This window comes from Armigeres subalbatus, unplaced genomic scaffold (genome assembly GCF_024139115.2).
Source record: "Armigeres subalbatus isolate Guangzhou_Male unplaced genomic scaffold, GZ_Asu_2 Contig937, whole genome shotgun sequence".
Classification (NCBI taxonomy): domain Eukaryota; kingdom Metazoa; phylum Arthropoda; class Insecta; order Diptera; family Culicidae; genus Armigeres; species Armigeres subalbatus.
The window spans coordinates 1,510,602-1,524,494 of record NW_026943741.1 but is presented as its reverse complement, the minus strand read 5'-3'; the positions used below and the strand labels follow the sequence as shown (position 1 = coordinate 1,524,494).

Below are 13,893 nucleotides of genomic sequence, written 5' to 3'. Positions count from 1 at the left end.
TCAGCGATAGTACGTCGATTAGTAGGGATATATTTACCACTGCTTCTTTAAAAAAGTGTATCAAACATATTTCAGCTTCATTACGATGGATTCATGCACTTTTTCAACTATTGAAAGCAATAAATTTGCGCTAAAAATCACCTTAACTAGGTTTGTTGGCCATGTTGACAATTTTTTTTATCGAAAACCGGCAAATCACTGCGATTGAGCAATTTAAACCCGTCAATCACGACAAGCCTCCTGGAATCCAAAACTAAATGCGTTTTCAAGAGCATCCCATTCAAAACGGAAGCTACGCATAACTGTCAATTTTATTATTCCACGCATGCTGCGACGTAGCAAAGCTGGAATAATAAAAATGAGAGTAGTGCGTGGCTTTCGTTTTGAATGGGGTGCCCTTGACGTAAAAAAAAACCTTATATGTTATGGCAAAAAAACATTCGAAAATACTTATACTCTTCATTATGCCATCTAATGAATCATCCCATATCAAAAAGCTAATAACATTCATAAGTTAATGAAAAGTATAAGTTTCCAAATGTATGTGCCTAATGCGATGTATAAGTTTTTCTTATACATGCCATTAAGCGCCTGCTTTGGCAAAAAGTATTAGAAATATTAATAATAAACAACATTAAATTTTTTTACGTGTTGGAAACGCGAGTGTATTTATTTTTGGATTCCGTGAAGTTTGTCCTTAACATGCACACGAGATGGTGATAACCTGGGAGGGAGAAACAGATACGAAAAATGTGTGAGTCAAGCCGAGCCGAAATCTAGCTGAGCCAAAAACGAAACTCTCGGCAAGCAAATTTAAGAAGGCAATATAACAACAATAACACGCAAAACAGAATTTAGTCTTTTCAGGTTGCGCCTACGTTGATTGTTTTGTTCTTATTGAATAGTTGCATGACGACAGTATATATTTAATTTGATGTGTAGTATCGAGAGCTCCCTCCCAGGTGATAACGTAATCTGGGCGATGAATTCTTCAGGATATTGTTCTAGTTGTTCTATCTGTTTGTCTGTGGTATAGCTCTCCATAAATTCTGCTAGTTCATGCCGACACACTTAGGACTTGGGATTTTACACCATGTAAACAATTCGCTCCTGTGGCTCTTGCGTGCATTTTTTTAAAAAGATTGACATGACATCTTGAAAATTCAAATATCCTCTATTGGTTGCACTTACTTTACTAGGATTATATTATATTCGTTTACATTGTGTAAAATCCAAGAGCATATTTTTTCGCACAATGTGTAGAACAACGTTGGTGTATCCATTAGAAAGGAAGGCATAGCAGAAAGATGCGCGACCACAAAACAATTTCATGCTGAAGGTGAATGGGTTCCATTCCATCTCCCGGTCTAGGACATTTTTCGGCTTCACTCTCTCATGATATGAAAACGCAAAAAATGCGAGGCGGTAATGTCCTAAAAGTAACTGAATTTTTGTAAGTAATCACATTGTTCTTATGATCGACGTAGAAATTATATCAACGTGTTGCCACAAAGTAAGTCAAAAGTTAAATAATTGATTGCTGAAATTTGAAAAGGGATTCATATGATCCATTCTATTCTCTCCTAGAAGCAAAACTACATAAATTAAACCTTATTATTAGCACAAATCTCTAGTATAAGACAATCATCAGGATGCAGAACTGATTTCGATCTCTATTAGCATCGGTAGTCGAACTAACAATCTTTACCTTACTATAAGACCAGCCGTAATTAACATGACTAGAAAGTTTCTTTTGTGGGGTTTCTTCAGTAATTCTGAAATACCTCATCAAATGGTCAGCCACCGAGAACGATGACGGTTATGATGATAAAACCAATGAACTACAAAGTCGGCAGCATGTCTGGAACTCTTTGAGCGAAATTGCATCACTTATTGCGATGCAGGGAGCTGGCATCGTCCAGCAAATTCGCAAGTATCTTCACCCCGACATATTGTTCAATAATGTTTTTATTTTGATTCAAACTATTTTACAAAGCGTGCGTTGACTGATCATAAAAAATACAAAAAAATAGTATTATATAGTTGAGCTGCGCATTAGAAAATTATTAGTTAAATATTAATAGAGTATACCAACCAGAAACTGGTAACCAGAACCAGAAACGATGTGAAGATGACCGGCATAGTACCGAGATTGACAAGCGCGTCAGCTGCTTGGTGCAATAATGCACATATGGCGGTACAATTCGATATGCATCCACTGCAATATAGTAATATTATTATATATGCGGCGGCATGCATTGCAAACATACAGGGATTTTCTGTAACGGATGTTTTTCCCTTGCCGCCACAATCTGTGGGAAGAATCATTCGCCGAGCAATATGAAGTAAGATTATTACGTACGATTCCCTTGTGGCAATTATAGACTACTTGTTAGTAGAACGACCAAAAATTATAATTTTGAAGGCATTTTTTGATAATATCTGTATAATGCCATTCGAGCTCACATATCCGATCAGTGGCGAAAAAGATTCGTTCAAAACTACGCGAAACCGTTATAATTTTTCTGTAACATAAAATTTGATAGGCCACCTTGAAAATGAAGATATGAAAAATAAGGGGGTTCTTAGTCACAAATCCTATGGGGCAATATGCATGTTGGTTTCAAAATAAATGTAATAACTATCACAACATTATTACTTTTTTGAACCTTCATTTTTACATCTTGATACTTGTATTATATGGTTCTACCACTGCGCAAGTCTCTTTCCACCGACCCGAGTAGTATCGTGCACCTCCTTTTTGCTGGGGTGCTGGGGTGCCTCCTTTTTTGCACTTCTGGGGAATAAAGGTTCCCCCAAACACACGCGACGCGATTCTATCGCTTGGCGACAGTGATTCTGTCGCCGTTGGTATGGAAGCGTAGATAGAACATTGGCTGCAGCGACCCAAAGATAGAATCGCGGCGACTAGTTGTCGCCGTCACGGCGATGAAATCGCTTAGGTCTGGGGGAGCCTTAAGTTCGATTAGGTAACTCACAAAAATTTCGCACCGTACGGAAAGACCGTGCATCTCCTTCACACTTCCGGAAAGTAAATACCACCCCAGCCAGAAAGAAGTACTATGCGTTTCCTTGCACCACAGTACACTAATGTTCACAAGTACAGAGGGCGAACCGTGGGGCATCGAAATCTTTACACCTAAGCGCTCAAGTAAGCGCTTCAGTTTATGTAAAACTACGAAAAATGTGATGAAATAAAGAATAAAATCAACACCTCATAAATCGAAATCCGTGCAGCTTTGATCCTTTCGAATCAACGGATCAAAGTCCGTGCAGCTTATTTATAAGTAAATATTCAAATTGATGCAGACCAATTAACTCGACTATCACTGTGAATAGTTCAATATGTAGGTACCTTAAGAAGCGATCACTTAGAGCTGTATTCTGCGTCACAAATTGTGATTTGTACGCAGTAACTTTTAGTATAGGGTAAGACGGTATAATATGCCCCCCCTAAGGCAACTCCTTGATAACTTTTTACTTTTCAACGCAATCTATGCAAACTTTGTGTTTTTTGATAGTCCAGGATGTCGCAAATGTATTGCTCGTGAGTAGTCATATAAAAATATTACAGATAACACGTAATAAAGCTTTTTTGAAAAATCGTAAAAAATGGATTTCAAAAAGTGCCTGGGCAATACGCCCCACCTTAACCAAAGACGTTTCATAGCCCTTCATTAGTATTTTATCAATCCCATAATAAAAAGGTTACAAATCCTTATGTGCTTGACATTAAAAAACCAACGTAAGTCCATTTAAGCAGGTTGGAATTACATTTCAATAGTTTCCATATAATTTGGTAGCAACTGCTGCAAGCTCGCTGCGCTTGTGTCCAGTTGGTAAGGGCATATCGTCCTGCCTACACTGGGGCGTTTTGACCAGTGAAATATATTTTTGAAAAACGTTACATTTTTGGAGATGAAAGCAATTTTATATCATATTAACCACTGAGAAAAGTTATTTGATTGCCCAAATGAGTGTTCCCGTGCAAGTTTTGCGGACAGTATGCTAGCGTCGCTCTAGAATGTTGAGCAAACAAACATGAAAAGTTACATCAAAACTGTAACTTTTTGTTTTTTTCTATTATTTTTATTACGTAATACAAAAATACTCCCATATTCACATAGGATAATGGTTTTACAGATATTTATAGGTACCAACTGATTTTGACCCTTAGTTAGTTATAGTTTTCTAGAAATCAAAGTGGGGCGTTTTGGCCAGGTGGGGCGCATTATACCGTCTTACTCTAATTATGGTTAACACGCGAAAAAATGGCACCTAAAACTTTGCATTCGCTTGGTGGCGATTTAATTTTCATTTGTTTTGTTTTAATTTCACAGCCTACTTTTCATTGCTATCGCCAAAAAGCTTACTGTCCAGTATGAACAGGATAAGATAAATTATTTCAAATTTATTACCCCAAGATCTCTTAAATCTATTGATGAGTTTCTTTTTTGATCACTACGCGTTTGATCATATTTTTGAGTCTTAATCCAAATTCCAAATCAACAATGTCCGAAAATTAAGCTCTACCGGAAGTCGGAGAAAGTGGCTGTGATTGGAATTCCCACAGGAATCAACACCAACAGTGTCCAGGCAAGTCCAAAAAGTTCCTCTAAGCTGTCGTGATCAGAATATGGCCAGTCGCGATCGCAAATATATGCTGGTGCTCAACTATAAGAAAAAGCTATCAATGCAGTTGCACCGTTATGCTACTAAGCGCTTGAATTTATTCTCTACACGTGGAAAGACAATCTACTAAACAAGGTATAAATACGAATTTGATAAAATACAACCAGTTACCTGAGTGTACCAATAAATTTTATTTTGTGGAAATTCCACACAGTTCCCTAATGTTGTATAGTCGTCAATAAAACTTTATGTACCATTTCCACCCATCAACAAGCGACGGGCAGATTAGAAAGAAAGCAGGAAAAGGGCATTTACCGGCCGGTTTAGAATTTTACTTACACGTAAAGCGTTACCATTGGCGTCATCGTTGGGTGCCAAATCATCGTATACATTAATTGCATGCAGAATAAGACCATGCATTCAGTGGTCGATGACAAATTCACTTCCCGGCAGACGGAAAGAAGGTTTACCCGATGTAAACAGATCGCGCTCCAAACGGTTTTCCAAAAGCAATATCACTACTAACTATAAAATAAACCACGCGCGCTTCCCTCGATCACAAACGTTTCTCAGCCGGCATTCGCCACAGTCTGGGCATTGGCACAGCAAGTTCAAGTTTGCCTTCAAGAGAGTGAGAGTCGAAGGGTGTCTTCCAGTCCCGTCAGTCTGTTAGTGCAGTGGAGTGGCGCGAAAACGTGTTGTTGATTGACCAATTCTAGTCATTACACTTTTCGGGCTATTGGTACTTCGTGAAAAATTAACGAAGATCTTGACCACGAAGTGTTACCAGTTGTTGCGTGAAACCCAAAGGAAACCTATTTGAAGAAGGTTGTTGAGGCTAGCTGGTAATAACTTACCAAGTGGGTAACGAAGTTGGCTGCAAGCATTGCGTACGGAGCACCTGTTGAATCCAGATCAAGGAAAGAGGTTAGTGCAAATAACGATTACTACTGGGGCAGCGGGGGATTGTTTTGATTGAGGATTGTGATAATCTTTGTGATGAATAAAGTGATTTCCCGCTCTTGGCGCTCCGGTATGAATGAAGTGTTTGCATCTATAATGGAATTAACGACTTTATGAATGAGATGCCGTTTGAAAGTTGTTATTACGCTATGTTATGGTGAATCATGTGCTGAGATGTGAGTGATCTAAAATTACCATTCTGCTGGAATTAAACTCAGACCGATAGTCGTGGGAAAATCTATTCATCGAGTCAGTGACATACCGCGTTAAATGTAATTTTACCAAAATTGTTTCTACATGAAGGGGTCATAGAGCATAAAGGGGAACTGTTCCGTTTTCCATCTCACTGAACATATATTCATCTCATCGCAAAACAAAGAAATACAGCACCAATCTCGTCGCTTCTTTTTGCTAACACGCGTGCTCACTGGTGAAAAAAATCACAAAAATAAGAAACAAACCAAATTCCTTTTCATTGCTTTGTTTTCGATGGGATGGAAATAGGAGCTATGGGATGAAGTGCCGAACCGTTCCCCTATATATTTTTTTTTACTGAAAAGGAATTTCATGTTATCAAGCCTAAATGTTCAGGTTCTGGGTGAATTTTTCACAAAACGATACGGCGGATCAATGAAATAATTAAAATTGATTCAAATACAAAAGTGGGGTATAAATCAATTCAAATGGTAGAAATGTGATTACCAGGTAAGAAAAAAAAATAAGATAATGTGTGAATATCAGAAAACTGGAGAATAAAATATCTTTTTGCATCATTTATTGATTTATCAATCTTTCCACTGTCGTAAAACTTTGATGGAGAATCGTTGTTGTTCGACATTCCGGCTTCCGGTTCAATTTTTGCGGCATGTAATTACAGATGATACTACTAACAGCTCTATGTAATGGGTTTTCTTTATGGTACGCATCGCTTTTCTCTGAACATTTAAAGCGCTTTGGTTATTCACGACTACTGAGTTTTGTCTCGTGTCCGTGAAAGACTATCGGTTTGATAAATGTATCGTAGGACAACGATGACATATGACGACGAACTTCAATTGATCGAATGCATGATCCAAAGTAACAAGCATTGAGCTCCTATGGAGCATATTAACAGAAAAACTCCCAATAATTGTTGAAAATAAATGAAAATTACGTATCGGCCAAGGACATCGAATGAATGGTATATCCATTCATGCCTGATGAACCTAAGTACATTGTATAAGCCCAGCAAAGTGCATAATAATCAAATCAGTCATCACCCCAAGCAGTATGAAAGACGAAACAATTGAAGGTCAACCGTTTCGTAGTGGAAAATTAAATTAAATTAGCTATTCTAGTTTTATTAGACGACAGTTGCGAATTTTTTTATTGATCATTATTGTTTTTTTACTAATTCGCTTAGATGTCAGGTTTAAACCAGTTTGTGGTTTCAGAACCAGTTGAAAATAACCCAGAACAGATTATGCATTGCTGTGACTATTCAATGCCGACAAGTGCCAAATTATTGTCGTACGCAACGAAATGGAATCAATTATTGTCTCGCCTTTGCTGGCTTTCCCGGCCATAATCGTAACACCTCGTTCGTTACACTAATGCGCTAATAGGTGACAATGCGCTGCTGACGGGTTAGATTAATTTTCTTCGCCACAGTTGAGAAATTTCGGTAAAAATGGAATTTCGTTCAAAAAATTTCTAAAATGAAAACTACACTGAAAAATTAAAAAATTCCATAAAGAATAGGAAATTTCCAATAAAGAAATCCGAGTGTAAAAAACAAACAACTATAAAATTTCCCTAAAAAATGAAAATTTTCATAAACAATTAAAAGTTTTTCACAAAACAAAAATAAATTAGCAATTTTAAAAGCAAAAATTGTAACTATGAGAAAAAAAATTTCCCTAAAGAAATCAAAATGTTCCAGAGAAAAAAGTACAAAATTTTCATAAATAAATAAATATTAACAATGAAAAATTACTAAATTTTCCACAAAATAACGAAAATTCCACGAAAACAATAATATGCCTGTCTGGTATATCTTGGTACAGTGATCATCAAACTATCCAAGCCGTTCCTGGGTGGACGTTAGGCAGAATAACAGCGATTTCAACAATGCTTGTTCTCTCATATGGCCCTCTGCTAATCTTCAGTTTCTATTCATTTTACCCTTGCCGCTCGTTTGCGGGGTCAATCGAATCTGTATCTTCATTACTTTCATCTACTCCCTTTTGCTTTGAGTAGTATAATTATCACCGAAAAAAGCCAATAAATTAATTTCGATTTCAATAATAAAGAGCTATAACAAAACATGAAAAACTTTCATCATGAAATATAAAAAAGCAATAAAACTAAGCTTTTTTTTCCATAGATGGCCCCTTCTTCGAAAGCATTTATTGTTCATGAAAAATTTAATCAATTTTATTGCTTTTTGTACTTTTTTAATGAAAATTTTCTTATTTTATTATTGCCCTTTTTTGTGAATAGTTTGTAATTTTTTTGTGGTAAAAAAAACTATTTTGTGGGAAATTTTGTATTAGTTTATTGCTAATATTGATTTATTTATTAAAATTTTGTATTTTTTCTCTGGAACATTTTGATTTATTCATGGAAAATTCTTCCTTTATATTTGCAATGTTTTGCCTTAAAAAGTGCTAATTTTTCTTTGTTTTTCTTAAAAACATTGATAAATGAGCGAAAGTGCCCAGAATGTTTATGAAAACGTGGTAAATCATTATAGACCAGTAACAGAAGTTAGTTTTAATACAATGGAATCACCACCCAGGAAACAATTGTTGTTTGAAGAAATGTCTCTTACAGCTACGCTACTCAGCTGTATGTTTAATCATGATTGATTTATTGTTTTTGTTAAACTACTATACCAACCTTGTTTACCCTATTCAACTATTCAACAACAGTAGTTCTATAAGCATGTTGAAATTAATGTTTAAGCTATCACCTTGCCTCGATTGTTCAACTGCAAAAACAATAAAAGAACTACAACAACATTAATTCAACTCTTGTTACTACAAAGCTTATTACCCGAACTAATAAAGCTTTTGTTTAATGTTTTACAAATAAGGCTGTTTGATATATGTACTGTTGTTTGTGTAGCATAGAAGATTGGAGGGAACTGTTATTCAACATTAGTTTGAGAAAAAGTCCCGAATACAAGTTGAATAACGTGGTGGCATCTCAATTGTTGTTAGGAATATCTCAAATAAAGCTTATTAAATACAAGTTTCCACAACAAGCATTTTTTATAAAAATGATAAAAGAGGACTAATTCTTACGGACAATTTTTATCTTGATATTATTTTATGACTTTCATGAACTATCGATTTTTCAACTCATTAATTTCTAGAACTGTGACTTGTTTTTTTTTTACATCAACTAGTCATTACTACAGTTATCACAATCTCGACCGATGCAGGACCCTTCGATTGACATCCGCCTGCTCTTCCGCTGCTCCACGCAAGGTCATATACATAAATCGAGCATGTTAAACAATTTATTGCACAGACATTGCATAAACAACATTTGGACATGTTTATTAAATAGAATGTATGTGACAACAATATTGTTGAAAACCTTTGCACAGCAACGTTTATACAAATTGCAGTTTAAGAATCGTTGAATATGAATAATGAATTCTGAAACAATCTGCTTCCAATAGTCAATCCGTGCGCATCCGTTGCCCATCACTGTTAAAACAGCAACAACAAACAGTGCGGTGCAGTGATCAAAGCGTAAATATTCGCAGAAAAATGAGCAAAAGTACGTATTTTTAATATTCTAGTGAAAATCCATTGTTAAAGTGCAATTCAATATATTGCAGATATCTTTCTTGTTGTGGAGCCAATCGAGGCCGGCAGTCTTTTTTCGGTAATTGCAAAATTGGATTGCACAGGGCCTTCTTCTTCTTTTCTTCTTCTTCTTCTTCTTCTTCTTTTCAATAGCTCTACATTCCAACGGGCCCTCCTTAGCCGTGCGGTAAGATGCACGGCTACAAAGCAAGACCATGCTGAGGGTGGCTGGGTTCGATTCCCGGTGCCGGTCTAGGCAATTTTCGGATTGAAATTGTCTCGACTTCCCTGGGCATAAAGAATCATCGTGTTAGCCAAGATTTTTTATGTACAGGTTATCCGACTTGTCAATATCCCCAACTCAGCCATCTTGGATTTTTGTATGGAATTTATGCTCGTTTGTTTACGTTTTGCACTGAAAATGTATGTTTCCCCGCCGCGCTGGTTATTCCCATCTACTGACGAAGTCGGATAACCTGTACATAAAAAAAATCTTGGTGTTAGCCTCATGATATACGAATGCAAAAATGGTAACTTGGCTTAGAAACCTCGCAGTTAATAACTGTGGAAGTGCTTAATGAACACTAAGCTGCGAGGCGGCTCTATCCCAGTGTGGGGATGTAATGCCAATAAGAAGAAGAAGAAGACATTCCAACTGAAACTTGGCCTGCTTTTCAACTTAGTATTCTATTAGCATTTCCTCAGTTATTAATTAAAAGCTTTTCTATGCCCGCCATTGCATGAGCATGTATCTTGTGTGGCTATGGATACACTATGCCTAGGGTGTCGAAAATGTTTCCAACCCGGAAACATCTTAGACCAGACCGAGAATCGAACTCGCGATTTACAGATTGACAATCCTACGCCAATCCTACGTCGCAAGTCTACTAGAGAACCATCATTGGAAAGGGCCCGCACGATTGAATTTTTAGAAGGTTTACAATTTGGTTCTTCGTATTGATAAGGTATCAATGTATTGTCTCGCGTGTTTTGGTCTAATTTTTAGTATAGTTTTATAATATTAAGCAAAAACAAGCTTCGTAGGATCTGGTACAGCTTTGAGTTCTGCGTACGTCGCTGCATTTTCCACTGTTTTGTGATGTACTTGTAGCGTTCTACACAACAACCGGTGTTTTTCACTAGTCACTGATGTGATATGTACCACTCTTTTTGTACTTTTTGAAAGATTTATCCATTTTCACAAAAGTTCAATGTACAGTGACATCAGCACAGCCAGATTCGACATAATTGATTTTGTCAACCATGATGAATCAACAGCAATTATGTTGTGTTGAACTACATTTGAAAGAACATCACTATAAATAAATAAGTTTTTTTTTGTCTTTATTATCGAGACTTTCCGAATAAGTAAGTTATTTTACCAGTTATCATACATTAAACTTATTTCACAATTAATCGACATGTTTGGTTCAAAGGTTTGCAATCTAATAAAGACACATTGAATTGTACAACTTCGGCAGCGCTGTTGAATAACAAATTCTAACAAATGTTATGAAGCATCACATAAACACAAGCATAAACATGTTATTCAATATCAACTTGATTACACAAAATAGAATTTATTGTGGTGGAATAAAGTATATTTACAGTAAATAATACAACTGTACTTCACCCTGCCAGGGAAATTTTAGGGCAACATTTGTTAAACTTTTATTCAATGCTTTATTCAAATAACAACAAAACAGGGAACTAATGCGGTGATTTCAATCAGTATAACATTTATTAAACAACTTCTTAAACATGCTTTATTGTTCAACTACCATCGCTTCTATACAACAATTGTTCAACAAGCTTGTTAATGTATGGCTCTGAATTGCTTCTTGGGCAGGACATGGTTCCGAATGTTCCGGAAACCAGCTCCCTCAGGGAATCCGATTAGCTCCGAAACCCGTCTTGCCCTTGCGACAAATCAAACTTCATTATTTTGAAAGACAAGCTCAATGGATGATTTTTTGAAAGGTCCTAGATACATTGGCCACATCCTTTCTAAAATTCATCTATTGACCTTGTCTTTCAAAAACATGAAGTTTGATATGTCGCAAGATGGGTTTCTGAGCTAATCGAAAATGGTCCACTTCCTGAGGGAGCCAAGTACCCGGTAACACTTCCGGATGTGCCCAATGTGTCCAACATTTATCGAAAAAGCATCTATTGCGTCTTTCAAAATCATGAAGTTTGATATGTCGCAAGATGGGTTTCGGTGCTAATCGAAGTTTGTCCACTTCCCTGAGGAAACCAAGTTCCCGGGAACACTTCCGGACGTGGCCAATGTGTCCAAAATCTCTGAAAAATTCATCTGTTGATCTTGTCTTTCAAAATTATGGAGTTTGATATGTCGCAAGATAGGTTTTGGAGCTAATCGAAATTTATCCACTTCCTCAAGGGAACCAGGGGCCTCATTGCGCATCTCCTTTCGACAGCTCTTTCGTATGGCAGTTTGAATGGTTTGCTCGTTTCCAATCGAGATGTGGAAGGTTCCCGGGAACACTTCCGGACAAGGCCAATGGGTCCAACATTTATCAAAAATGCATCTATTGCTCTTGTCTTTCAAAATCATGAAGTTTGATATGACACAAGATGGGGTTCGGAGCTAATCGAAATTTGTCCACTTCCCTGAGGGAACAAAGTTCCCGGGAACACCCGGAGGTTGCCAGTGTGTCCAGAATCTTTCAAAAATTCATCCATTGACCTTGTCTTTCAAATTCATGAAGTGAAGTTAGATATGTTTGTTTTCTAGGTCAGACCGAAACGATCAAAATAATTTGTTCAGATTCAGAAAAGTCTGAGTCTGTTAAACACGACTTTTAACTTTTTAGTGCCTAGTAATATTCGAAGCAAATATCACATTGATTAGTGTTGATAGCGAACCATTCTCAACGGCATGCACAAACCTTCTGTTTTACTTATGTTGGCACTTGTAGTTCTTTGCATCTATTTCAAATCAAATGGGTGTCTATTTTAACATCTCTTATCTTTCATAAGCATCCAAAAAACTTGGATAGGATATAGTCTATGAGACACAGAAGCGTCTCCTAATTTCTTCTATTCCATATATGTGCGATCATCTTCCAAAACGCATGCCATTATCATGTCATGTTTACAAAATGATGAATTCTCGCTTAACTTTGCAAAAAAACCTAAGTAACTTTTTTTCATGAATTAATTTGAATAGCGCAATCAACAAAACAACATGAAAGCTATTGATTGCAGTATTCAAATTAATTCATGAAAAAAAGTTACTTAGGTCCCTTTGAAAAGTTAAGCGAGAATTGTAAAAATGTAATAAGTTATTTGGGTTCTTTCAAAAATTACGTAACGCTGAAGGTCAAGGGGTCAAGCCGAGCGTTACGGTACATACAAAAATAATAAACCTTCCATACAAAAAGTGTTACGTGGGGGAGGGTGGGGGTCCAAAATCACCAAATTTAGCGTTACTTAATTTTAGAAAGAACCCTTTACTGAGTTTTTTTTTCGAATTTTCTTAATATTTCGGGACTTTATCAGGATAAAAGCGAAATGTGGGACGTTTCGCGAGATACTTTTCAGCGCGGACAGTTGATAAAATTGCGGAACTGTCCCGCGGAATGCGGTACATCTGGTCACTTTACTTACCAAAACATTCAGCTTTTACTAAACTTATATTTCTGGTGTCTCTCCGCTGATAACAGTCAATGGCTACCACCAGGATGATACATATGGCCATCAGCGAAACACTCTTTTTAGCCTTTTGTGTTTCCGCTTGGTTTCCAGTGCATTACCCTTAGCAGGAACTCCATACCGAAGTATCGATGGCGAGACACTAGCTAGCTGACCCTTGTTCTACTTCGTGGACCTACGATCGGTAAGATCCACGCTATAGTAAATAATAAGTAAATAAGAAAGTTGCGTTACCAGTATCTTGAAGCTGGAAAGATACGATGGACAGGGCATGTTGCAAGAATGTCGGACATCAATCGTTCAAAAAAGGCAGCGCAGCGAGCTAAGTGAGAGCGGACTAAGTAGAAATTGATTTGCCGAATGTGGGGCCCAACCGAGGATGAAGAGAGAAGTTGTCCTGAACCATCGAACGATTTCCATCTACTGGGTCGCCTAGCAGTTGCTTACTCACAGCCCATTCGTGTTGTAGTGAGCTATCTGCAGCTTAACTCCGTACATCAAAACCTCTACTTCTTCAGGATATGGCACAGATAGTTGGGGATCTGCATTCTCTGCAACGTAAAGCTGGCACGGGAGCGGGTCATTTGGCATAAAGGCCATTTGGCATAACGGTCATTTGGCATAACGGACATTTGGCATAATTGTAACCAACGTCAAAAGTGAGGGTCTTTTGGCATAACGGACATTTGGCATAATTTTTCTTTACGTTTGCTAAATGATGACTAAGTGGCGCGGGAAACACCCCGGGATAGTAAATATAACACCCGTCGATAAAAATATTAAAAAGACATTATCCTCT

At 37.1% G+C, this 13,893-nt stretch overlaps 1 protein-coding gene across 1 annotated transcript in view; it reads left to right on the top strand.

Annotated features, from left to right (window-relative positions):
- Positions 1-5,117: 5,117 nt before the first annotated feature.
- The window catches only part of LOC134204859 (carbonic anhydrase 2-like), a 38,211-nt gene continuing 29,435 nt past the window's right edge, over positions 5,118-13,893 (top strand). Inside the window, exon 1 of the mRNA XM_062679667.1 lies at positions 5,118-5,580. The gene's annotated coding sequence lies outside the window, so the exon portion shown is untranslated. The remainder of the gene's footprint in view (positions 5,581-13,893) is intronic.